At 34.7% G+C, this 25,279-nt stretch overlaps 1 protein-coding gene across 1 annotated transcript in view; it reads left to right on the forward strand.

Annotated features, from left to right (window-relative positions):
- Positions 1 to 25,279, forward strand: part of LOC115884223 (protein gustavus) — a 245,167-nt gene that overhangs the window by 37,142 nt on the left and 182,746 nt on the right. The gene's annotated exons all lie outside the window — the stretch shown is intronic.

Genomic DNA, 25,279 nt, shown 5'->3' on the forward strand with positions numbered 1-25,279 from the left:
CTTCAAATTTGCTACATCATTTAAACATATTAAAATAGATTAGAGCTCTTTTTTCAAACGTTTAAGTATTTAACTCGCCATGTTAGTTGGAGTTAAATCTTACGAGCTGAATTAAAATCACTTCCTGACGTTTGATTCTAACTGAATCCTGAATTTTGATTGTAATTCGGCGACAATATAATAAGTATTGTTCTCCTATTACGACACCACTTCCTGACGTTCGATTGTGTTCATACCGTATGATCGGGAAAAAACGGCGTTATGAAATGAAAATCACTGTCATTTTATGTGTAAATTTATATGGGAAATGTCATCGATCGTCTTTTCCCAGCCAACTGGACGCCGTTTTTTTCGGTATCGTACGGTATTTGATATATACTTGCGTATTTTTCATGACATTGCAATATTATGGTAGCATGAAGCATATCAAGTGATACCGTAATATAGTACCATATTACGATACATGGCGTTCGATTGGGCTTAAACTTGGTATATTACGTATCTTCAGTGACATTGTAATATTATGGTACCATGAAGCATATCAAGAGGTACCATAATAGTACATAGAGGTAGCCAAAAGCCAGGGGGAAAATCTCAGCGATCTCCTTGCATTTAATTTTTAATAGCTTTTATTTTTCGATTCCATTAATGTTATTCAATTTGGCTGCGCTATTTTTTGCCGCCCTTCGCGTCATTGGACTTTTAGAAGGGCGCCGTTGTTGGGGCCATTATTTAAAATTCGGACCTCGCTCTGGGGTGGGGTGTGGAAAAAAGGGACTTTTTGGGACCTTATTTTCGTCAACTTTGCTGGAAAACGCGCTTAAATAAATTATAGGTCTATGAAAAGGTTTTTTTGGGTGGGTATTTGTGACATTTTTATTTTTACAGACGACAGAGTGTGTGCTTCAGATTTTTCTATATTGGTCTGGTAAAAAATTGTTATTTTTTAGGGTTCCATAACTCAAAAGGAAAAAACCGAACCTTTTTGTTGTCCGTCCGTCTGTCTGTCAAAATCCTCTATCTCGGGAACGCGAGGAGGTATCGAGTTATAATTAAAACTATATACTATAAGCTAATGTAAAAAAAGATACGGTCGTTTATGCCGCAAAAAAACGTATATTTTGACACTTTCAAGGTATTAAAAATTTATAGGGTATATTTATAGGAGCCAAGGAACCATGACAGCGAAATAGGACGAGGGATCGCCGTATAGGAGAAACTCTGCTACGAGCCAAGAAGACTGTACCGGTGAGAGTAATGAACACTAATTATTATTTTGTATCCTTGAAGAAAAGAAAAAAGAAAAGAAAGGAACTCTGTGAGGGTACTGTTACTCAGTCTCTTCGGTCATTCCAAGTACTTCAAAAATTCCGGACAAAATGGTGAAGGAGCTAGTAGTAATGCTAACGGATTATCTTCCCAAAACTGTAGGAAGAACTATGAAATTTGGCAAGTAATACTGTCTTATACCACAAGTAGTATAAGGAAAAATCTGAAAACTATAATTTTTCTAATTAAATCACAAAAAACAACCGCAATTGTCCGGTTTTATTAACATTAGTTTTAGATTCTTGCAATATTTTTCAGTTCATACAAAAATGCAATGTGGTAGATAACGTGGTGAATATTTGATTATGTTGTTATGAAGTACGAGTAGGTATAATTATTTTTAAAAGTAATTCTTACATAACAGCACCTGTCTCGTCATCGCTCAAAATTAATTGTAGTAGCATGGCTGCATTTATTGCCAAAATAATATATTTGGTATTTTCAGTCACTTACAATTATTGTACGAGGGTTGTCCGAATATTTCTGACTGCCCAATCATACAAGACTTTCCATTGTCTTTATCAATCTTAAGGGCATCAAGTTACTCTGCGCAGTCCCTTTACAAGATTATATCCAATTGCAAGATTGACTGATTGGTGCGCCAGCCTGGGGAACTGATTGGTGCGCCAGCCTGGGGAAGATGTTCTATATATCTTGATCATTCCATATTTGAGAGGAACAACAGAACAGATCAGGCGAATAGCCAAGCAGTATAAAATAAAACTGTTTAAGTCTAGGACTACTCTTAAGAAGTGCCTTAACAAAAATAAAACCATCAAATCATCAATCAAAGCAAGAGAAAGAGTGCTTTAACAGGTACTTTGTTAGTACGGTTATTCGTATATTGGAGAGAGAAAACACCAATTAAGTTGACACTGAGAAGTTTGCGTCTGTGGATTCTAAATTTTTACATAAATCAAATATTTTGTTATTTTGGTTTTGTCTTTGTTTTCATAGTTATATTACTAGTTTTTGCAATAATAAATCAGTATTTAAAAGCATCAAAACTACTTGACTTGACAAATGAAGCTCGAATTGCAGGTCTTAAGATCGATATTAAAAAAACTAAATCGATGAGATTTTGTACAACCATTTGTCGCTCCCTTTATCATTGGAACAGCACCTATAGAGGAGGTAAATAATTTTATTTACTTAGGTAGTATTATCTCAACCCAACGGAGGCACAGAGCAAGATATCAAAAATAGAATAAACAAGGCCAGAATAACATTTGGAATGCTCAACAATATTTGGAGATCTAGACTGGTAACTTAAAATTTTCAGTTCGAATGTCAAGTCAGTATTGCTGTATGTTGCAGAGACCTGGAAAATTACATCACCATTATTTTTTTGGAAAATTACATCACCATTAAATTAACTTTATAGTTGTTTATCTGACGTTTCCACTTTATTTTAGTGATTAGTCCGGCAAAAAAAAATATATTTAAATTTGAAGGCTTTAAGTTAAAGTCCATGTGCTTTAATCTATACTAATATATAAAATCCTTAAGTGACTGACATACTGATTAATCACGATCCTGCTCAAATTACTCAACGTAAGAAGGGATTTTTCGACATTCCAGTTCCAAGAGGGCGAAATCACCCCTCAAATATTACAATATTTTTTATTTAAAAAACGGTCAAGTTTCCGAAAAAACGCTTAAACACGTATATTTTATTTTGTTTTTTACATATTTTAAGATTTTTTAAAAATGTATACAGGTTTTTGGAAAACAGATTGACTTTAGGGTGTAGAGGTTCGACGAGAAGGGATTTTTCGAAACTCGAATTCTAAGGGGGTGATACTATCCCTCAAATAATAAAATATTTTTTATTTAAAAACCGGTGAGTTTTTCGGAAAAACTCTTAAACACGTATATTTTATTTTGTTGTTTTACATATTTTAAGATTTATTATAAATTTATACAGGCTGTTTCATAAAATATGACCATTGAGTAATCACGATGCTGCTTAAACTGCTTGACGTTTAAAGCTGATTTTTGGCAAACGGATTGACTGTTGGGTGCAGAGGTTCGATAAGGAGGGGTTTCTCGAATCTCAAATTCCAAGAGGGTGAAAACGCCCCTCAAATATTACAATATTTGTTATTTAAAAAACGGTTAGTCTTTCGGGAAAACGCTTGGACAAGCATAATTTATTTGGTTTTTTACATATTTTTAAAAAAAATAATTTTTTAAAAAATCATACAGGGTGTTGCAAAAAGTTGGGTAATTTCTTAACCACGATTCTGCTTAAACTGCTTGACGTAAAAAGCTTATTTTTGGCAAACGGATTTTTCGAAAGTCAAATTCCAACGAGATGAAACTACCCTTCAAATATTACCAAGTTATACAATAATATCGCCATATTGTTTTTTCTCATGCTGACATAAATGTGAGAAAATTTGATCCAGTTTGTATGTTAATGGAAATTCTTACTTTTCTTTATCATCACCATTACAAATGATTAATTCGACGTGAACGAAGTCGCTGGTACACGCTAGTAAACGATAAAAATAAGCACCGATACGACATTATTATTATCAGGTTTATTTTCTTCTTTAACCCGTTTACCCAACACCGGTGTCGTTGTTAAAACCCGTATCTAGATGAACATCGGTGTCCAGACCAACACCGGCGTTGTAGATGAATGCCGGTGACGGTGCCAACACCGGTGTCGGTGTCAACACTGGTGTCGGGGTCGACTAACCCATATTTGGCCACCGGTGTCAGCCCAACACCGGTGTTCAAACGGTGTTCCGGTGTTTGGAACAGACCTGCTATAGGCTTCACGTAGGAGTAAAGGATAAAATTAAAAAAAATTGGCCAAGTGCGAGTCGGACTCGCGCACGAAGGGTTCCGTACCATTCATTATCTATATATACAACATTGGACACTATATTATTATAAACTTTTTTTCCGATTTAGCTGAAATTTTGAATGCGCGTATAAGTAATTTAAAAAAAAAATTAAGAAACACATTACTGAAAATTGTATTAATCAATAATAAATATGTAAAAAGCAAAACTAAATAATATGTAAAAAAAAATTTCGCCTTGACTAGGATTCGAACCTGCCTTACTACGGCTCCAACATCATAGCAGCGTAGAGTCCTAACGCTTTAACCACGCGGCCATCGAGGACTTGAAAGATTCTATGTAAAATTCTTACTTGAAAGATAATGTTTAATGTGTAAGATACACAAAATTCAAACTTCACCACTTAAATTTTATCAATATTTATTAGAAAAATACTAAAGACGCTATGCGTATCAGCGCCAAAACCAATCTAACCTAACCCCTAAAACTCTGGCGTGGCTTCCTTATTATTTTCTTATTTTTCGGTATTTCCCAGCGCCTTCGCCAAACTACATAAATTTTGCTTTGAATCTTAAGTGAAAGTACTTTTTTATTTATAAACATTTATTTAATTCTGTTTTTAGTATTTGTTCTTAAAAAATTTCAACTGCCTAGCTGAAACGGTTCATAAGATAGACCTTTTTGACAGACGGACGGACGGACGGACAGCGAAGTCTTAGTAATAGGGTTCCCGTTTTTACCCTTTGGGTACGGAATCCTAAAAAATGAATGAATTTAAATATATCATAAAAATATTGAAAACAGAAACGTAAAGTCTGATTTTTCTCTATTATCGGTATGACGCAAAATAGAAAACCAAGTCGTCAGAATATATACAAGCGAAATATGAATTGGGGCATTCGGTTGGCATTTTATTAATGTCGCGCGTTTATTAGCAAACTCTACCCAATTTCGAATTTTTTAACGACTTTCCTAATCTCACGCAACATTTAGAAGGTGTGCGTGATCCGAAATTGAACACAATCTCATAGCGAACGACGGCATACTTAATATAAGTTCAAAATTAGAAAAAATACGGCTGCATTGATCGAACAACAATACAGGGTGGGAATCTTAGAAGGCGCTGCTGTTACTTTTGATCGGAATTCGTACAAATTTATATGAAGTTGCCAGAAGATATGATAAGTTAGACATTTACATGTATCAGGTTATACTAGGGTTGCCAACTTTGAAAATACATAATAGAGGATGGGAGGGTAAAAAAGAGGGACAGGCGAAACATTTATTGAAACCTCGCCCAAATGTCTAGAATTTACCAAAAAGTTATGTCAACGATATGCGATTGATGGTCTTTCTTACTTTCTTAAAAATAGTTCTACTCAAAACTTGTTAAAACCAAACAAACCATTTTCAACAAAACTTCTTTTTAAAAACATAAGCTAATAGTAAGCAAAAATAAAATAGTTACCCGACATGTTTATCGCTTCTACAAATATTTCTTGTACATGGATATTTCTTCATTTCCTTTTCTTTACAAACGACTGAGCGGGAGTAGCAAAAACACAGATTAACAACTTTTCAAAGCATTGATTTTGAGTTTGGTATATAAAAAATAGGACTTTTTCAATACGTGAGAGAAAAGAGGACAGTGAGATCAAAAAGAGGACTGTCCTCTGAAATAGAGGACGGTTGGATATCCTAGGTTATACCACAGCTTACTCTAGGCCCATAAAGGGCATAAAATAGGTCTCAAAATGAATTTAGCAAAAACTAAAGTAATGTACAACGAACTAGTAGACAGGAAAAACATTCTAATAATAACACAGCACTGGTAATAATGCAAGAATATATATATTTGGGACAACTAATACACAGCTCGGGATCTCTACAACTAGAAATCACCAGAAGAATTAAGTTAGCGTGGAGTACTTCTGGAAGAAACTCAATCATATTCAAATCTAGAATGCCACTTTATCTAAAGAAGAAAACATTCGACCAATGTGTACTACCAGTTATGACCTAGCATGCGAAACCTGGATTCTTAAAACGGACATTATAAGGAAACTAGAAAGATCGTGAAAGAATAGAGTAGATACGACAAAGACCCAGGTAATAGATGTCATCAACATAATCAAATCCCTCACCAAGTGACAATGGGCAAGACACCTAACAAGAAGAACGGACAACAGATGGACCACAAAAATTACAGCATGGTACCCACCAGGATGAATGGATGAAGCTGAGGAAGTGATGGGTCCATTTGGAATGGGAGTCAGAAACAATAGAGGCAGTACTTTGATCAACTTTCTCTCGCAACATCGACTATACTTAATGAATAGCTTCTTCAAGAAAAAAGAACACAGAAGATGGACTTGGATAAGCCCGGATGAACAAACAAGAAACGAAATTGACTTCATCATTTCGAATAAGAAAGAAGTAGTAACAGACGTGACGGTGCTGAATAGTTGTACAATAGGAAGCGACCACAGAATGGTTAGAGCGACGGTTAGGATAGACTTGAAAAGAGAAAGGTCCAAGATGGTTCGACAAAACAAAAATACTAAATGGAACCCCCCTAACAGTGACTCCAACTATGCAGATTCCGTTACAGCTTTCCTGGAAGAACGGACCTTAAACAGCCAACACGATATTGAAAATATAAGTAGCAATATTGTTGAAGCCATTAAAGAAGCGGAAGTACAACACTGCCAACAAATTAATAACAAACAACAAAAACTCACCCAAAATACAAAGAATATGATATCTTTGCGAAAAGAAATGTTAAAACAAAATAACAGAAACTCTGAAGACCTGAGACAATTGAACAAAACAATATCTAAAGAAATCAGAAAGGACGTAAGAAAATTTAATACCGATAATATAAGGCGAACTATAGAAGACAAAGTATGAAGGTGTTGCGGGGAAAACTATCAAATGGAAAGGAGAGATCTTTAAACTAAAAGACAACCAAGGGGTCGTAACAACAAATAGAGAAAGGCTGTTGAAAATAACAGAAAACTTTTACACTGAACTATATACAAGTAATCACCAACAAACATACAACAGTCAACAACGTCTGTGCAAAAAGATAGTTAACCAGGGGGATCAGAGGATATACCGGAAATAACTACAGAAGAAATCAGAAACTCCTTAAAAGAAATGAAAAATAACAAAGCCCCGGGCGAGGACGGCATAGTGATTGAGGCTGTAAAACTCGGAGGAGGAACACTATTAAAATGGATTAAAGACTTATTTAATCTATGCCTTGAAAAAGGAATAATCCCGTCTCAATGGAACAACGGCATAACGATACTTCTCCATAAAAAGGGCGATATCACCGAGCTTGAAATTATAGACCGATAAGCCTCTTTGTCACTTGTATAAGGTGTTTACCAAAAATCATTGCCAAACGTCTCGAACGTAAACTAGATTTCTATCAACCAAGAGAACAGGCAGGCTTTAGGAAAGGTTATGAAACAAACGATCATCTTCAAGTAATTAAAGTCCTGATAGAAAAATCTGTGGAATACAACAGGCCCCTAGCATTGGGGTTCGTTGATTTCTAGAAAGCATTTGACACAGTAGAATTAACATCAATAATAGCAGCATTGGAGCAGGGAAGAGTAGATTATAGGTATACAAGGCTTATAGAATACATATATAGTAATGCCACCAACTGTAAAACTTCACGAAACAACAGATAAAATTGAGGTAGGCAGAGGAGTTCGACAAGGGGATACTATTTCGCCTAAAGTTTTTACAGCTGTCCTTGAATACGCAATGAAATCACTCTCTTGGGAGAATAGGGGCATAAATATCGATGGTGAAAGGTTGACACATCTATTCGCAGATAACATCGTCCTTGTCTCACATAACATCGGAGATTCAAAGCAGATGCTCGAAGAATTAGTGCAGGCCTTATTAAAAGTCGGTCTCCGGATAAATACGAGTAAAACGCAAATAATGACAAACTTAGTGCTGATACAGAACATCAGAATAGGTGACGCCGACATAAAAGAAACACATATATACAAATATCTCGGGCACGAAATACAAATCGGAAAGAACAACCAAACACACGAGATACAACGCAGAATAGGTTTGGGTTGGGCTGCTTTTGGCAAACTGCGGGAGACCTTTAAAAGTGATATACCTATATGCTTGAAGAGGAAAAGTTTATGAACAATGCGTCTTGCCGGTAATTACATATGGAGCGGAAACTCTAACATTAACGAAGAAGTCAGCAGAAAATTTAAGAGTAGCCCAGAGAGCCATGGAGAGAGCCATGCTTGGAATAACTAAAAGAGACAAAATTCCTAATAACACTATCAGACAAAAACCAAAATTAAAGACATAGTGGAACACGTAACTCGAATGAAATGGAGATTGGCAGGTCATGTGGCGAGAACATCTAAAGACAGGTGGACTAGAAGATTGTTAGAATGGCGACCTCGAGCAGATAAACGTAGCAGAGGCAGACCACCGACACGCTGGACCGATGATGTAAAGAGGATTGCTGGAAATTGGATGATGACGGCCCAAAATCGAGAGACATGGAGAAATATGGAGGAGGCCTACGTTCAGCAGTGGACAACGATGGCTACATGATGATGATGATAACCCACAAGGAATTAAGATACCTAGAAGAAGACCGAACCTGAGATGGAACCATATGACATTAGGAAATCAAGGATAACTTGGGCCCGCATAGCATGCAATAGACAACAATGGACCCAATTACAAAGAGAGTATATAAATATGTGAGGACACCATAATTGGAAATGGTTGAATAAGCTGAGGATGATGATGATGATGATGACTCAGGGTCCAGCTATTCAACTTCACGGTTTTTGGAGAGTTCATGTTCATTTTTTACATGGTATAAGATAAGCGAATATTTCGCGAGGATCCCAAATTTCAATATAAAAGACAAAATGGGTTCTGTTCTGACTAGACTATAGTGAAAAAAATATTTTTTATTCGCTTAAGAGCATTAAATTTTATAAACTGCTAAATATTTCTATGCTATGTTGTAAATGAATTTATATAATATTGGTTTTACACTCTGTACGGCGATTTTTTTCGTAAAATCATTTTCGAGTCAAGGGAATACGGTGATATTTCGAGTGGTTTAGCGTTGGAACTCGATGTTTTAATGTCAATAGCATACATGCATGAGGGCAGCTCGAGAATTAGTTCATTTGTACGAAATGCCTCTCGTATATACGGTGTAGAAAAAAATAAATATCAAGGTTCGATAGATAAAATATAAATAGAAATGTTACGTTCTATATAAATTAAGAAATAAATATGGTAAAATGTTAATGTCCCATTACAAACAAAACTAAGAAATGTTGTCAGTCAACGGATAAGAAAAAAATCTAAATTTATGAGTAAATTTTGTTGTTTCGGTAAAGTAATTCTGATGAAAAATTGATAACTTTTCCCAAAAAAATACGTAATTTCAAGAGATAAGTGTTTCAAAATGACGAGAATTTTGTTTGAAAAAAAATTGTGTTTTTTGTTGTGATTATTTTTGGCCTGTTCCACTGCAACCTGTTCAAATCTATTGTGGTCCTTTTCTGATCTCTGATCTCCACTTCTTTTCTTTTCAAAAAGTCTAACAACTTGGACACTGAACCCTCCATATATCCTCCTTTGTCAATGTCTTATTGTTGCCTATAAAGAACCACACATTTGGTTTAAAATGTGTTCTGTCATTTCTTCTGATTGACGAAATCTGCACATGGCTTCGTCCGTCAGTCACATCAATTTTAGATGTCTAGTAAGCTTGCAACACCCTGTTAGTAGTAGGGTTTTCAGATTGTTATAGCTGAATTCGTGGAAAATACCGTAAAAATTCAGAAAATTCCTGAAAAATTCAGAAATAAATCCGGAAATTTTCAGACAATTCTAGAAAATTCCGTAAAATTCAAAAAAATTCGTAAAAATTCAGAAAATTCCGGAAGAATTCAGAAAATTCTGGAAAATTCAGGGAAATTCTGGAAAAATTCAGAAAATTTTGGAAAAATTCAGAAAATTCTGGAAAGAATCAGAAAATTCTGGGAAAATTCAGTAAAAAACGAGAAAATTCCAGGATAGTAAGCGAGGATAAAAAAAGGTCGGCGGCCAAAAAAAAACGGGTAACTCTCTAAACAATTACACATTAGCACCCTTCTTTTATTTTACTTTTGTGGGAATAGTGTATTAAAAAACTAATTTAAAACAAATTATAGTCAGAACTTGTTTATTGACACGATCACAAACAATATAAACGAAAGTGTACGATTATTATAATTATCAAAATAATATAAACAAAGGGAAATAACATAACAACATAATCGAATGAAGCTAAATCGAAAAATTTGATATAATATTAAGCATAAGTCTGTATTTTTTTTACTTTGTGGATTATACTTATAACATTTGGTTTTACAATTTGACAGGCGCTTTTCGAGATAGTATAATGAAATTCCGGGATCTGGGACGTTCTAGAATATTTTGGAATTAATTTTTTTGCTTGTCTCTGTCCTAGCGATTTTCTCTACCATTCTAGAAATTTGTTGGCCATCCACTGTTTCTTGGCTATTCTTTTAAGTGCTTTTGGAGCGCTGCAGAGGGGTTCTGGATTCTGGAACAATGATATGTTACAAGCTATGTCACTGACAACAAATGTGTTCTAAGTTCTAATCAAAAATATGTTTTACCATCTAAGTTTTTAGAATAGAAACAATTAGAAGAATTTTAAGATTTCAACATCAATTTTGGTATTGTTTGGTCTAATTTTATATTGGTGTAATTGACGAAACCAACGATTTGTTTGTAGGATGTAAAATAGCAGGCCACGGTCAAGCATGATTCTTCTGTAATTTTGTGGAAGAAGGCCCACAATTACCTTTAATTGACCACTCGTTATCGGTTCAATTTCAAATAGATCTCATTGGGTATTGACCCGTACCAAAAAACAAACCTGATTGTGTAAGATCCAATAGAAATAATTAGAATAATGACCACTTCGTTCGGTACTTTATACCTAGGCAACGACCGAAGAAAAAAATATTACTGAAATATCGCGATGATTTTTTTCAGATAACCGATAATTAAAAAAATCACCATCGAAGATGTAGAAGCAAGACGAGAAATAAGGTTAAGAACCCCGCGCTTAGCCCTGAATTGGTCGTTACCATTTTCAGATTATTGAAGTTCACTCGCGGTTAGTTCTTTTTTTTTTCATCGATCTTAAGCTGGCTCGTTTTTTTTTCGTTGTCCTTTCTCTTCGCCATCGAAAAAATGCCAACGATTCGAACGCAAACCGCATTTTAAGAGGTTCGAGCTTTTTTTTAATGGGACACGTGGCTTATCCTGTGATAATCTAGTCGTTTGGGGAGTGCAGGAAGGTGTCAATGTCCGGTAGTGATTAAAATTTTCTACAAATTCAAAAAATCAGTTTTTTATTTTGTAGACTTTTTCAAAGATTTTTTAAATAATTTAAACTTACAAAAAATAGTGTGTGCACTATCTGCGCAGTGAAACTTCATACTAACAGCTATTAAATTGAAGGATTTGAAGGATATATATTTTTTATGAATGCTTTTTATAAACTTCCAAAAAATTAGCGTTAATATAAAACCATATACTATTCTAGCTTTATAATTTTATTTTTTTTTATTTTTATTAAAAAACTATAATTCTATTACCCGGCCGGATAGCTGTGGTCATTAAACCAAAACTACTAACTGACTAACCAACAATTGGTTTTGTGTAGTATGTGGTCTGTTTTTGTTTAAATGTTTTGTTCATTATTCACGTTGGGGATTTATTTTTAAATTAATGTTAATCGTTAGGCAACCGGTAAACTCAAAGAATATGTATTTCTTTTGCATAATCAAAATTGTCACTCTAAATCGCTGTCTTTTTTAGACAGATGCCACTTGTTTTATCATTATTCAATTCGTTATTCTAATTCTCAGAATGTTGTTAACAAAAGTTTTATCTTAAAATAAAATTTTAATCAATCACAATTGTTTATCTCCATCATTTACTGGATTAATCATACTAAATTGCCTACAGTTCAATTACAAACAATTCATGATTTATAGTGATTTACAGTAATATTATTAAATTATACGAATATTCTCGTTGATTATTGGTTTTAAATAAATATGACAGTGTCCTCATGCGAGTTACTAACTCTAAATTCTAATTCTGAGCTGACAAATGGGCTAGATGCTTTACCTAGACCGTTATTCAGAAGCTACAAACCTATCGATGAAAATATGCGAGAAATCACAAAGTTGGTACAGTTTCAAGATTATTATAGTGATTTTCTGAGCTGCGTATGGCGTATCGTTACCCAGTGTTGCCACAAGCTTATTTTTCATCGGGGTAGATTATCACGAGATAACGGGGTTAAATTGTTTTACAAAGGGGCAGAAGTAAGTAGTAGTAAAGAAGTTTTACTTCAATAATGTATATATTTCTGTGGGGAGTTCGTTTCTTGAAAAAATTCTAAGTATTAAAAAATTGTTCAAAACAATAGACGCTTAAGCCCGTCTACATTTATCGTTTTGCCTGTCAGTTGTGCATGTCATATAAAACAGAAGACCGTTCTTGTAATTACCGTCATTTTACCTGTTTTGGAAGACAGGATTCAGATTAGAGTCTTGGATTCAAAACTAGCGAATACACTGGAGCTTTTTCCTGCGATTGGCGCTCTTCTATATCTTAATTCGGTTCAAGTAAAATGGACCGTTTTTCGTCTACACATAAGGTTTTAGTTGATACGTTTTGACTGACAGGTAAGCCGTTATGTGTAGACGGGACTTTAGATCCATTTAACATGGAGAATTATCTGTATTTTTTTTCTGATTGGATACCGCATCCCTTAACGAAAGAACAGAAAGCAATTAGAGTCAATTGGTGTCAAAAAGCTCTACACCTGTTTAACGCAGGAAACTCAAAAAAAGTATACAGTATATGAACTCGAAAATAAACGTCAATCGGCTGTTTGGGTGTTACGAGATGAACCAAAAGTGTTTCCAAAATGATGGTGGCGACATTTGTCTCAAAAGCGGGCCATGTAGCAACAATTCCTGATCATGATCAAAGAACTGTTACTGCTGGTTGGTACATATCTAGTTGTTTGCGGGAAGTAATTGCTGAGTGTGGAAGAATCAACACTCAACGACGAATGATTCTCCAAGACAATGCAAGTTCCCACACAACCCGGAAAATTTTGAGTTTTTAAAGCAAGGAAACATCGAATTGTTCCATCCAGACCATCCTGAATTAAGTCCTATTGAACTTTTTACTTTTCCAAAAATTAAGAATGAACTGGTTGGTCAAGGGGTCCAGTCCCCAGAAGAGGCAGTCAGTGCCTTCAAAAACGCAATTTTGAAGTACCAAAGAGCGAATGGAATAACTGCTTTCAGAATTGCTTCCAACGGATTTTTCTTCATGGAGATTACTTCGAAAAACAATAGTGTTTTAAAGTTATATACTGTTTTTCTAGCATTTTTATATGCAAAGTATAAAAGATAACCCTCATACATGGCTCAATTATCTAAATCACTGGCTTCAAATAATAGTAGGTAAAATAACACTTAAAAAAAGCCGTACAAAATTGAAAAAAATGACGGAATATATTTTACTTACAACATATTTGAAAATAAATGTGATAAATTATGAAACGAATTTATTCAGCTAAGTAAAGCTATTAACGCCGTGTTAGAATGTAGACTAGGTGTGTTCGGAGTTTTTATAATGTTCCAGGTAGTTTAGGAAAGTGGTCCCTTACCGACGCTTGGCCTGTCCTAACCGTGAAGGACAGACAAGTTTGCGATGTTTAAAAATCATTTTGCAATACAGAGAGCGAATTTTAAAATGATATATCATTGCTAAACACACATATGGAATTCGAATTTTAACTTGAACGTGTTTTTTACAGCCATAATATGTAATGTCGACATTACTGAAAGAATGGCATTATCTTCCTTTACTTTTCTCTTAAGTAAGATTTTTGAAAACTAGTAATATTGACTTTCTTCAGACAGAGAAGTTGTTCATAAAGGTCTCAAATACACAATGTTTCCTTCCAAGCCTCCAGTATACAGGATGTCTCAGAAATAAGTGCAAGTATTTTAAGGGGTGATAGATCTGGTCAAAAGAAACATATTTCCTCTTTACCGTTTTTAAAATAAATTGAAAATAACCTAGTTATTAACTTTGAAAATTAAAAAAATGCGACATTTTGAGGACCGCCGGCTATTAATCGCTTCTCAGCTTATTCGACTCCCTGTGTTGCCAGATGGCCAAAGAAGTACATATATGCAAGAACTAGTAGTGGGAACTATCAAATGAATACTATCGAAACATTCGATAGTTGCAATTCATTCGAATAATTCGATAGCTAGTAAGAAAACATTCGTCGAAAACTATTCGAATAAAAATTATCGAATAGATGCGTCATCTGCCTTGAAATATTGTATTCTAGTAATTCGGCAGCAAAAACCATTCATTTATAAAATTCATTCATTTATCAAATTTATTTATTCGTGAAGATCGATTTTAATAAAATATAAACTGGATTTTAGTTGTCGTCCGGCGACATAGGTTTCTTTCCTAGAAACCCGACAGGGGTCGGTGGCAATGCTATGAAAGAAACCGCCATCTTTGATTTTTTGCGGAGTCAAATAAAGATAAGGACACATTATTTTTTTTATTGAGGTGCTAGTATTTACACAGAAAATATATTATGAAGGGCGCTGTTGCCATATATTCGTATTAGTTGGTATTAGCAAAGAATATTATTCTTTAGCATTAGTTAGTTAGGGATAGTATGTCTATATGTTTTGCATTTTTTATTAATATTCTGTTGTTACACTGCAATAATACTTTTTATTTTGGATGTAGGAAAATGATTTTAATGTTTTTAAGCAAAAACTGGTTTAATAAATAATAATAACAGTAATAATTTGTTATACCTATTAACAACAAAATTTACAATTTAATAATATAAACATTTGTTTTAAGTAGTAGCAAAATATAAACAACAAATAGAAGTCAAAGTTTTATATTAGATCCTATTTAAAAATAATATAGTCTCTAAATGGCAACGTTGGTTTATTAAATAATAATAATTACAGAACTAATTTGTTATATTAACAACAAATTTTAAAATCATGAAATATAAACATTTATTAATTTTCTAAGCATGCAGTGTAATGGAAGGAAAATATAAATAAAAAATTAGAAATCAAAATGATTTATATTACTTTTTATTACTTTATTATTATTTAAAAAAATAATATTTACTTTTGCTGGCATTTACTTTAAACATAAATGAAATATTTCTTCGCAAAAAACTACATGTAAGAGAATTAGCATAAACAAAATACAAACATTGTTAACTTTTTTCTTAAATTGACACGTGTAAAACTTTCAATTTAATTTTCTCACCAACCAAACCAAAATTTGAGTTCGACAACAATTTACTTAACCACATTACTTAAATATGATTATTAAGTTCAACTAATTCATATTATTAAATCATCTAAAATACAAATATGTATTTTTAAAATTAATTGTAAGTTCATCTCATCTCTGTTAAAAATTGCTACTTCTCAAAATTTCCCTTTAAAAAAAATGCAATCTAACCTAACCATAATATACCATATAAAATTAAATAATTTAAAGATCGGGCTACGGAAAATCACACAAATTTTTGGAAAAATTTTGACCACTTCACATACACAATCGTCATTTAAAAAAACTACTATTTTAGTACTTTAAATATTTTAATAAACGCAAAAAATAGGATAGTATTTACAAGGCGAAGTTATAAAATTTGGAAGAACTGATAATGCACTGACGCACACAAAAATCAAACGAATACTAAATTTCATTTATCAAAAGCATTCGATAGTCGTGGCTCAACGATAACCATTTAGTCGCAGGGCGAGGTTGTCACATATGCTTTAGTATACAAATGAATGAATGATTTTATTCGAATAAAACCATTCGATAGTTGAAATCATTCATTCAGTAACCATTCGATAGTCTAATTCATTCGATAGTTCCCATCGCTAGCAAGAACAAATCGCAAAACTCCACACCATCCAGAGGGTTTGGCAGAGGTACGTTCTCTTTTTAAGTTGTGTTCATATCACAAAAAAATATAAAAATACTTACCCTTACTAACAAAACAAAAAATCATTTTTTTTTGGAAATTTTCAAAGTAAAATAACTCGGTTATTTTGGATTTATTTGAAAAACGGTAAAGGGAAAACATGTATCGTTTATCGAGATCTACCAGCCCTGAAAATATTTGCACTTATTTAAGACTCACCCTGTGCAAATAGGAAATGACGATTATTCGTTTTTTAATTCAATATTGACGAACTGAATAACGTTTTTGTGTCACCCGGTATATCGATACCGGAGCAGTACTTTTTAAAGGCAAGCGGCAGTTCGACAGTTAATATTTCGTAAAGCAAAAGAAAAAATAACTAAGTTCAGACTGCCATGTCGGTTTCACTTTCATTTACCTTGTCCCAACAAAAACCTTTTCATTGTTGTGTACGTATGTGTGTGTGTTTGTGTCGTCATAGTGAAACAATTTATCGTTTTGTATATAGTGTCGGTGTGCGTGGGCAGTTGGTAATAAGCTAATAACAATTTTCTCTTATGAATATATACGGACTTTCTCTTAACAGCATTATACAACAGATAAAGAACTGACTCGGTAACAAAGGTTTTTAAAATTTGGCACTTATTCATACCAGATACCTTATGCATGTGTGTAACGTAGGCCGTACAATTGAAAAAAATTGAGTTGACTTGGGTAATGCACATGAGGTGTCTATTTACTTAAACATTATACAGTGTTACCCAAAAAGATGAGTAATGATAAAGAAATACAATATATCAAAAAAGCATTCAGAAATATCGGAGAAAGACATCATATTACTACTAGGTTTGACTTAGCCTGTATATTCCAAACAATTTAGTCTACTTCAACGCGGGGTTCCACCCAAAAACAAAACAACAATTAAACAGAGACTCTCGTTTCCAAGAAAGCAACTGGAGTTAACACTATTAGGTGGAAAGCTTACAGGATTTCTATTTTTTGTTTGTGTTTTTGGAAACAGAGCCATTTGGTGGAAACGGTACTCAACTAGTGATGGGCATTACGATTCTTTTTAGTGAATCGAATCACACGATTCAATTTCTCATTGAATCGACTCCTACGATTCGTTCATTTGAACGAATCACATGCACAATTTACGTTTCATAAAAACAAGAATCGTAATTGGCACTACCGGCGATAATTTGGCCGGACAATAATTACTTAAGGGAAAAGGAAATATACAGTTTTTTCATTTGTTTTTCAACACTTTCTGACCCTGGCGTAATTGGACTGATTATTGTACCAATAATATTAAATTATCAATCCAATTCATATACCTACTATTTACTAAAGACTTCTTAATACCAATTTAATATTTTTAGAGCCATATTTTAATTCCGATTTAATAATCACAATATATAGTATATAATACCGCAAGATCGAAAAAATATGGCGTTCAGTTGCCTTGAAAATGAACATCGATGACATTTCCCATATAGACTGTGATCTTCATTTTATAATCATCGCTGACGCCGTTTTTTATCCTATTGAGCTGAGGCCAACAATATTTATTTAGAGTTGCATAAAACACGATTTCCTCTTTTAGTCCGACATTTAAACCATTAAATAGTGGGTAATATTAATTTAACAAAAATATTAACGTGAAAATTAAATACCTAAATACTCCCGTACTGTAAGCACAGTATAAATATATTTTTTTTTTCTTGTAAATAACTTTCTTATCGTTTGTATTTTATGTCCATGATGTTTGTTTAGGGTTTTGGTTAAGTCTAAATATTGGTGCCTGACTCTCTGCCCATATCACTGCGGAAACGAACGATCGCATTGTGATCCGATTCAATTCTCATTCAGATTCTTTTGTACGGCTCATCGTTCAAATCTTATGGATCCGTGCTGGCCACGATTCAGTTGAACGAACCGTATTATAACCAATGAATCATCAATTCTCACGACTCTTTGATCGAACGATCGCATTGTGATCCGATTCAATTCTCATTCAGATTCTTTTGTACGGCTCATCGTTCAAATCTTATGGATCCGTGCCGGCTACGATTCAGTTGAACGAACCATATTGTAACCAATGAATCAATTCTCACGACTCTTTGATCGAACGATCGCATTGTGATCCGATTCAATTCTCACGATTCTTTTTTACGGCTCATCGTTTAAATGTAATGGATCCGTGCTGGCTACGATTCTAGTGAATCGAATCTCACGATTCATTTTTAATACTCGTTCAAATGAACGACTCATTCAATCTTTGCTCACCTCTATACTCAACTATCTTGTTTTATCCGTATTTCCATTCAAGCCCAATCCGTATCTAGCCAATTTCAACAACTAACAAGTTTTTTACTGGATATTCTTATGAAATTATGGAAGGATGGTAGATTGTAGATTGAATAGGTGGGGGGAGTTAATTACCGTGACCTTATAGATCTATTGTGTTTCCCTTTCTTGAGTTTTAACTCATCATAGATACAGTCTCAGGGCCTTTGGCAAATGTCAATATCTTATCCTTCTCCTATATCAGTCGTACTAAAATTTATAACACGAATGGTTGTTGTCTCGGCGCACTCGGTGATGAGATGTTCTGGTGTTATCCCATTTTCCCCACATAATCTACATTCGCCGTTGTTTCTTATTTTACTGAGGTGTAGTGAATAGATAATAGGTATTTAATTTAATCTAAATTTGAGAAGATTTTTATATTTAAGTATCACTTTAAATTAATGTATTAATTTTAAATTATACCAACAACAGAAAATCGTACATCACTGGCCCTTTTGATGTAGGCCAGTGGTATTGAAACCACAGTCTGTATATACCGTATTTTTCTTTTAGAATGTACCATTGTAATAAGCACGATACGTATGCTAATTGGTTAATTAGTGACTCATTTTCCTTGTCCTACTATTTATCAGCAGTTAATTTTATAATAAATGTTGTTACAACATTCAATTTGTCTTTCTATTTATATACTTATATAGTTGCAATTATTAATGTAATGCAAATTCTTAAAGGTTATAACGTTTTCTCGCATTTTTACCACTAGAAACTACAAACACAAATGAACTTGTCTTAATAAAATAAATCTTTGGATTAGACACAAACGGAGAGGGCAATATCCCAGTTGCTTTTGACTTTTGGTTTTGTAATGAGGCGGATTTTGAATTATTTGGCAATATATGTAATTACTCTAAGAAGAAATCCAGAAATCTCTCTACTACCAGAAATCAACAGAAGAATTAAGTTGGCATGGAGTACTTATAGAAGAAATTCAATCATATTCAAATCTAGAATACCACTTTATCTAAAGAAGAAAACATTCGACCAATGTGTACTACCAGTCATGACCTATGCATGCGAAACTTGGACACTTAAAACGGAAATTATAAGGAAACTACAAGTCGCACAACGCCCAATGGAACGAAATATACTGGGAATAACCAAGAAAGACCGTAAAAGAATAGAGTGGAAACGACAAAAGATCCAGATAATTGATCTCATCCACAGAGGCAAATCCCTCAAATGGCAACGGGCAGGAAGAACGGATAACAGACGGATCACAAAAATTACAGCATGATACCCACGAGAAATTAAGAGACCTAAAGGAAGACCAAACCTGAGATGGGACCATAATATTAGTAAATTAGCACGGGTAACTTGGACCCGCATAGCCAACAATAGACAACAATGGTCCCAATTACAAAGACAGTATCTAAATATGTGAGGAAGGCTACACCATAATTGGAAATGGTTAAATATTCTGAAAATGATTATGATGATATGTAATTACAGTAATTGGTAGTATTTAAAAAATAATTTCTCTATTGTTCAAATAGTCTGGTGACTTATCTGAGATAGGAACTACCAGAAACGATACAAGAAATACTTTAAAAAGAAATTACTTTAAAACCTTTAACAAGAATTACTTTAAAACCTTAAAAGCGATCAACTCAGTAATCATCAATTGGAAGTTGGTTAAAGAATGCCTAGAGAACAAATTAGAGAAAGAAAATAAAGTCCTCCTACTCCGGGTGCCAGCCCATCAGGGATAGAAGGTAATGAAAAAGCAGATAATCTAGATAGAAACGGAGCGAACACTCTAGTAACTGGACTTGCTTCGCAAGTGGAAGCCAACTTAAATCGGGATTCAAGTACCTGGTAGACTCCATCTGTAACCTGGAATGGGAATCCTCCAACGGTCTAAGACACCTGAAGAAATTTCTCACCTAACCAGAACACCTCGTTACTGAGAGCGCCGAGACGACAACCATAGTACGACTGATATTGGAGATGGAGAACTAACTTCTTTAAAACTGTCTCAGAATCTGTATGATGATTTATAACTCAGGAAGGAGAGGCTTTTTGGTCTACGTAGTTTTCTGTGTTGACTAATTATGACGAGAACTTTCGAAAACGACTTTGTCTGTTTCTTTCATCAACTGTCACTGTCATCGACCGTTTCGTTGGACAGACAAAATCGTCGTTTTTATTTCTTCTATATTTTTATCTTCCTGAAAAATTAAATCAGTGCTTATACATATTATTTCGCACAGTATACAAAAGCAGAAGGTGGACCAGACCTTCTCTCGATCACCAGGTACGTAATAATAATAAAAATGCCTCTCTTCTCCGGTGTGCCGGATCGGAGAAGGCCTTGGACGCGGTCAAAACCGTCTCCTTAACTAACGACTTTGTTCGGAAAGCAGGCGGCCAGGCAGGCAGTATGCCTCTCTCGCGGCCGCTCCGTTGTACATTGTCGATTTTTTCCTTTGGTTTTTCGTTCGGTTATTATCGGAGATTGTTCTCGCAATATACAGGGCTAGTCGGAATTGTTATTTGGTTGAAAATTGCCTGAAGATGTCCAATAAAAGTTGGTTTCCACTTGGGAAACAGAACGGTTTCGGTCCAGTTAGTGGAGTGTTTGCCCCTTTTCTAGCTAGCTCACTAGCTCTCTATCCCTTGGTGAACTGGTCCCCGCGTGGGGGAATTTTTTTTTGCCTAATTTGTTCAGTTCAGCTTCTCTAGGAATTTTTTGACCAATTTCGAATTGATTGATACTGAGTTGATCGTTGTTAGCGCTGCTTGATACTATCAGATAATATGGCTATTTCGTGTTTTGGAAAAACAGGTGATCCATCATGATGAAATTGCAATTTCTATGACCAGCTAGGTCATCGGATTCAATATGTTTGTTTTTCCTGGGTTTTAATTTATGGGTCGAATCAAAAACGAACATGAATAAATAACAATTAAATGGTATTAAAATGAAATTAAAATATATGTTTTGATATTTTGACGTAACCAATTTACCTCTTTTTGTTTCCTAGCCTACTACTATATTTTTTAGACCATATAATCCTAGGCGACAGCCTAATATGATTTATTTTCTTAATAACTCCCGTTGGAGAGAAGATAGAAAGTTGCGGTTTGCGTTAGTATTTTGGAAATTTTGTGCTCTATTTAACCATGTAAAGAGAAATATAGCCTCGTATTTAAATTTTTTATGCATAAGCGCAATATTTGTTATGGTGTCAAACAGCTCCCTCTAGCTACCAGGGAAAAATTTATGGAAACAGAATTTATACTGGAGATTATTAAGGAAGAAAAGCTCTTTTAAACGAGTCCTAGTTTGTTTAAATCGGCTAGAATTGGAATTTAGAATAAGTGGGAGGGGGGTTAATCTCTGCGACCTTAGAGATCTATTCTGTCCCCCTTTCTTGAGTTATAACTCATCATACAGTCCCAGGACTTCCTACGGAGACCCCTGTCCTTCACAGTCGACGAGGGCCGGGTAGACGAAACGGTAGCTTGTGTCGCCTGTTGGGTTTAGAGGTAGGAGGTAGGCTCCCGACCCTTGGAGGAGGTTGTAGCTTGTATGCCACTTGCGGAGGATGGTATCACGCAAGTGTCAGCCATCTCTCCTGTAGTGTTCTCTTTGGGTTTGGCCCCTTGGAACTTTCATTGTTACTGTTCCCAGTGTCGCTAGGGGGTTTCCCCACAGCTTCACCGGTGATGTTTTTATTAGGTCCACTTCTACAGAGCCCCGCATGTAGAAGTAAGGGGTAAAATACAACGGGGTGCCCCCCGATGCCCCAAGGTTGAGGCTGTCCGTAGCCCCGCCCGGTATCGTTATATGTCTTGGTGCAATTCCCTGGTCACGACACTACAGTCAGGGACAAGACGATGAGTGAGATGCTTCTTAAACCAAGCCAAGTGCTAGGGGGGATTCCCCCCAGCACCTGACCAGGAGCTTCCCCACCAACGACAAGGTCTTGCATCTCCTAGGGGAAGAAAATCGGCTAACCTAAACCAGGGTTATCCTTATTTTAATAAAAGCAAATTTAACCTTCCCCCACCACTTTATTTTATGAGATAGAGCAAAATACTCCATATAAAAAAATGACAAATTTATCCATGATTACAATAGTAATATTTAAAATACCTGTTCACCTGCATATTTTTGAGAAAAACCCTGTTTTCGGATTGGCTATCAGAGAAACGCCCCCTAGCGGACATTTTTCGAAATTGAAAATAATTTCCAGCCATTTCTTTTGGTCGATTTACTTATTAGGATTTTTTTCCCAAAGTTATACGATAAGTAGTTTCTGAGATACAGCCGTAGCCGGCGTCCAATCTTTGTTGGCTACCCGGTACTTAAATTTAAACTATAAGTGTGCGAACACAGTGCAAGCAGGTTTGCCGCTTTCTGGTAGCCAGCGCCAATCTGGGTACCTATTCTTGACATCGTTCGCAACTTTGCGTATACGCATCACGTGTATTGTTATAAACAGGGTATCCCAGAAATAAGTGCAAGTATTTTAAAGGGTGGTAGATCTCGATAAAAGAAACATATTTTCTCTTTATCGTTTTTCAAATAAGTCCAAAATAACGGAGTTATTTTACTTTGAAAATTTCCAAAAAAAATGATTTTTTGCTCAAATTTTGAGAACCTTCTTCATGTGCCTTCTCCTCATCGGAGGTTGGCGACCATCAATTGGAATTCCTCCCTGTCTTGAGCCAAACGGATAATTGCACTTGCCTCTCCTATATTAAACCATGGCACTGGCGCAAATTCCGCATGCAGGAAAACCGTTTACGCCCGATGCCTCGTCGTCCTTCAATCTTTCCCTCAACGATCAGCTGTAGGAAACTATATTTGTTATTTCGAAAAATATGACCAAAATATGCTGCTTTTCGTCGTTTTATTGTAGTCAATAGTTCTTGGTCCTTACATATTCTTTCCAATACTTCGAGATTTGTTTGAGAACCACTGGATCTTTTCTGGATTTTCTTTCTTATAAATTTAATCTACTACCTATGTTGCCATATTATCAAGAAATTATTTTTTTAAATAAAAACTAAAAAAAATTGCAAAAAAATTCCAAAAATATTTTCAAAAAATTCCGAATTTTCAAAAAAAAATATTTAGAAAAAAACCTCATAGGCGTGTTTCTGGGGTTGAACTATACTACCAGTTAAGTTAAAATACTTGCACGTATTTCTGGGACACCCTGTATATGGTTACATAGTAGCGCCGCGCCGCGCCGCCTCGCGCTTATAACCTTGAAAAATTAAAGCGTGTTATCAAATCGGCTAGTTCACAGTGAAAGCAGGTAGGAGCCGTCAACCAGCGTTCATCGGCGTTCTCGCTTTTACCGGAACGAAAATTTATTTATTTCTGCTTTTGCAGGCGCCGACGGCGCACAGAGGGTATTAAGAACTAAAAGTTGGCCAAAATTATGTTTTATGATTTTTTTGCTTTTTTGCTAGTAATATTAATTATTAGAGGAGAGGGTGCTAATATGGAACCTCATTTTGTTTTTCCTACACAATATTTTTTCCTCTATTCTGAAACCCTTTCCACCGATCAAATAGGGCCATTCTGTGCAAAACCAAGCAATTGGATGAGGATGCTAGAACAAGAAAGTAATTTGTATATTATAGACGATATTTGAGCGAGGATGGGTGTTATAGGGTAAAGACTATTTCCTTTAAGAATGTATTTAAATCAATGTTTTTTTTGGCAGTGGCAAATATTGGCAATATTTTTGTACATATTCCAAAGCTGGAGACTTTAAGCATTGAACGGATACTAATTTCCATGCGGAATATTGCCGAATAGTCTTACACCTTATAAATGTCTCTGATTTTTTAAATATAAAACACTATAAAGAAATAGAATAGAAGGAAACGTTTCCAAATAAAAATATGGCATAAAACAGGACATGACAGCTGGCTCTGTATCCATCATGACAGTTATTATAAACAATTTGCAAAAAAGCACTATAAACAATTCCACTATTTTATAATCTTAGAAATATTCAGAATACACTCAAAATAATTCATACTTATAATTGAAATATATTATTTATTTGATAGTCAACTTACGACTTAAAAAAAACTAATAAACGTGCTTACATTTAGTATTTATAGACTTGTATTCAGTTAAGATAAAAAATGAAAATAAAAATATTTCACTTTTGGCCAGGTTTATAGACTAAATACCCCTATGTGCGGCGCCGGCGCGGCGGGAGCGGCGTTTGGATATGGTTAGATTAGGTTATTTAATCAGGTAAATTTCCTCTTAATTAACTACTTCCGAACCCTGCTCGCATCTCCGAAAAAGCCATATAACAATACACGGCATATGCGCAAAGTTACGCATCACGTGTATTGTTATATGGCTTTTTCGGAGATGCGAGATGTGAGCGATATGTGGTCAAGAATAGGTCCCCAGAGACGGCGCTGGTTGCCGGAAAGCAGAAACCTGCCTCCACTATGTTCGTACCCTAACAGGTACTTTGATTTTTTTTACAACAGTTTCAGATATTATTTACATGTGCCATTTTTCAAGTCTAGATTTGATTGAGTACCTATGTCATATATAAATAGCATCTTTTGGTTCTGTTTATAGAAACTTTTACACATGAAAAGAAAATCTTTTGATGTGTTAAAATTTTAAGTTAAATAAAAGAAT

This window comes from Sitophilus oryzae, unplaced genomic scaffold (genome assembly GCF_002938485.1).
Source record: "Sitophilus oryzae breed Bouriz unplaced genomic scaffold, Soryzae_2.0 scaffold_213_pilon_pilon, whole genome shotgun sequence".
Taxonomy (NCBI): domain Eukaryota; kingdom Metazoa; phylum Arthropoda; class Insecta; order Coleoptera; family Curculionidae; genus Sitophilus; species Sitophilus oryzae.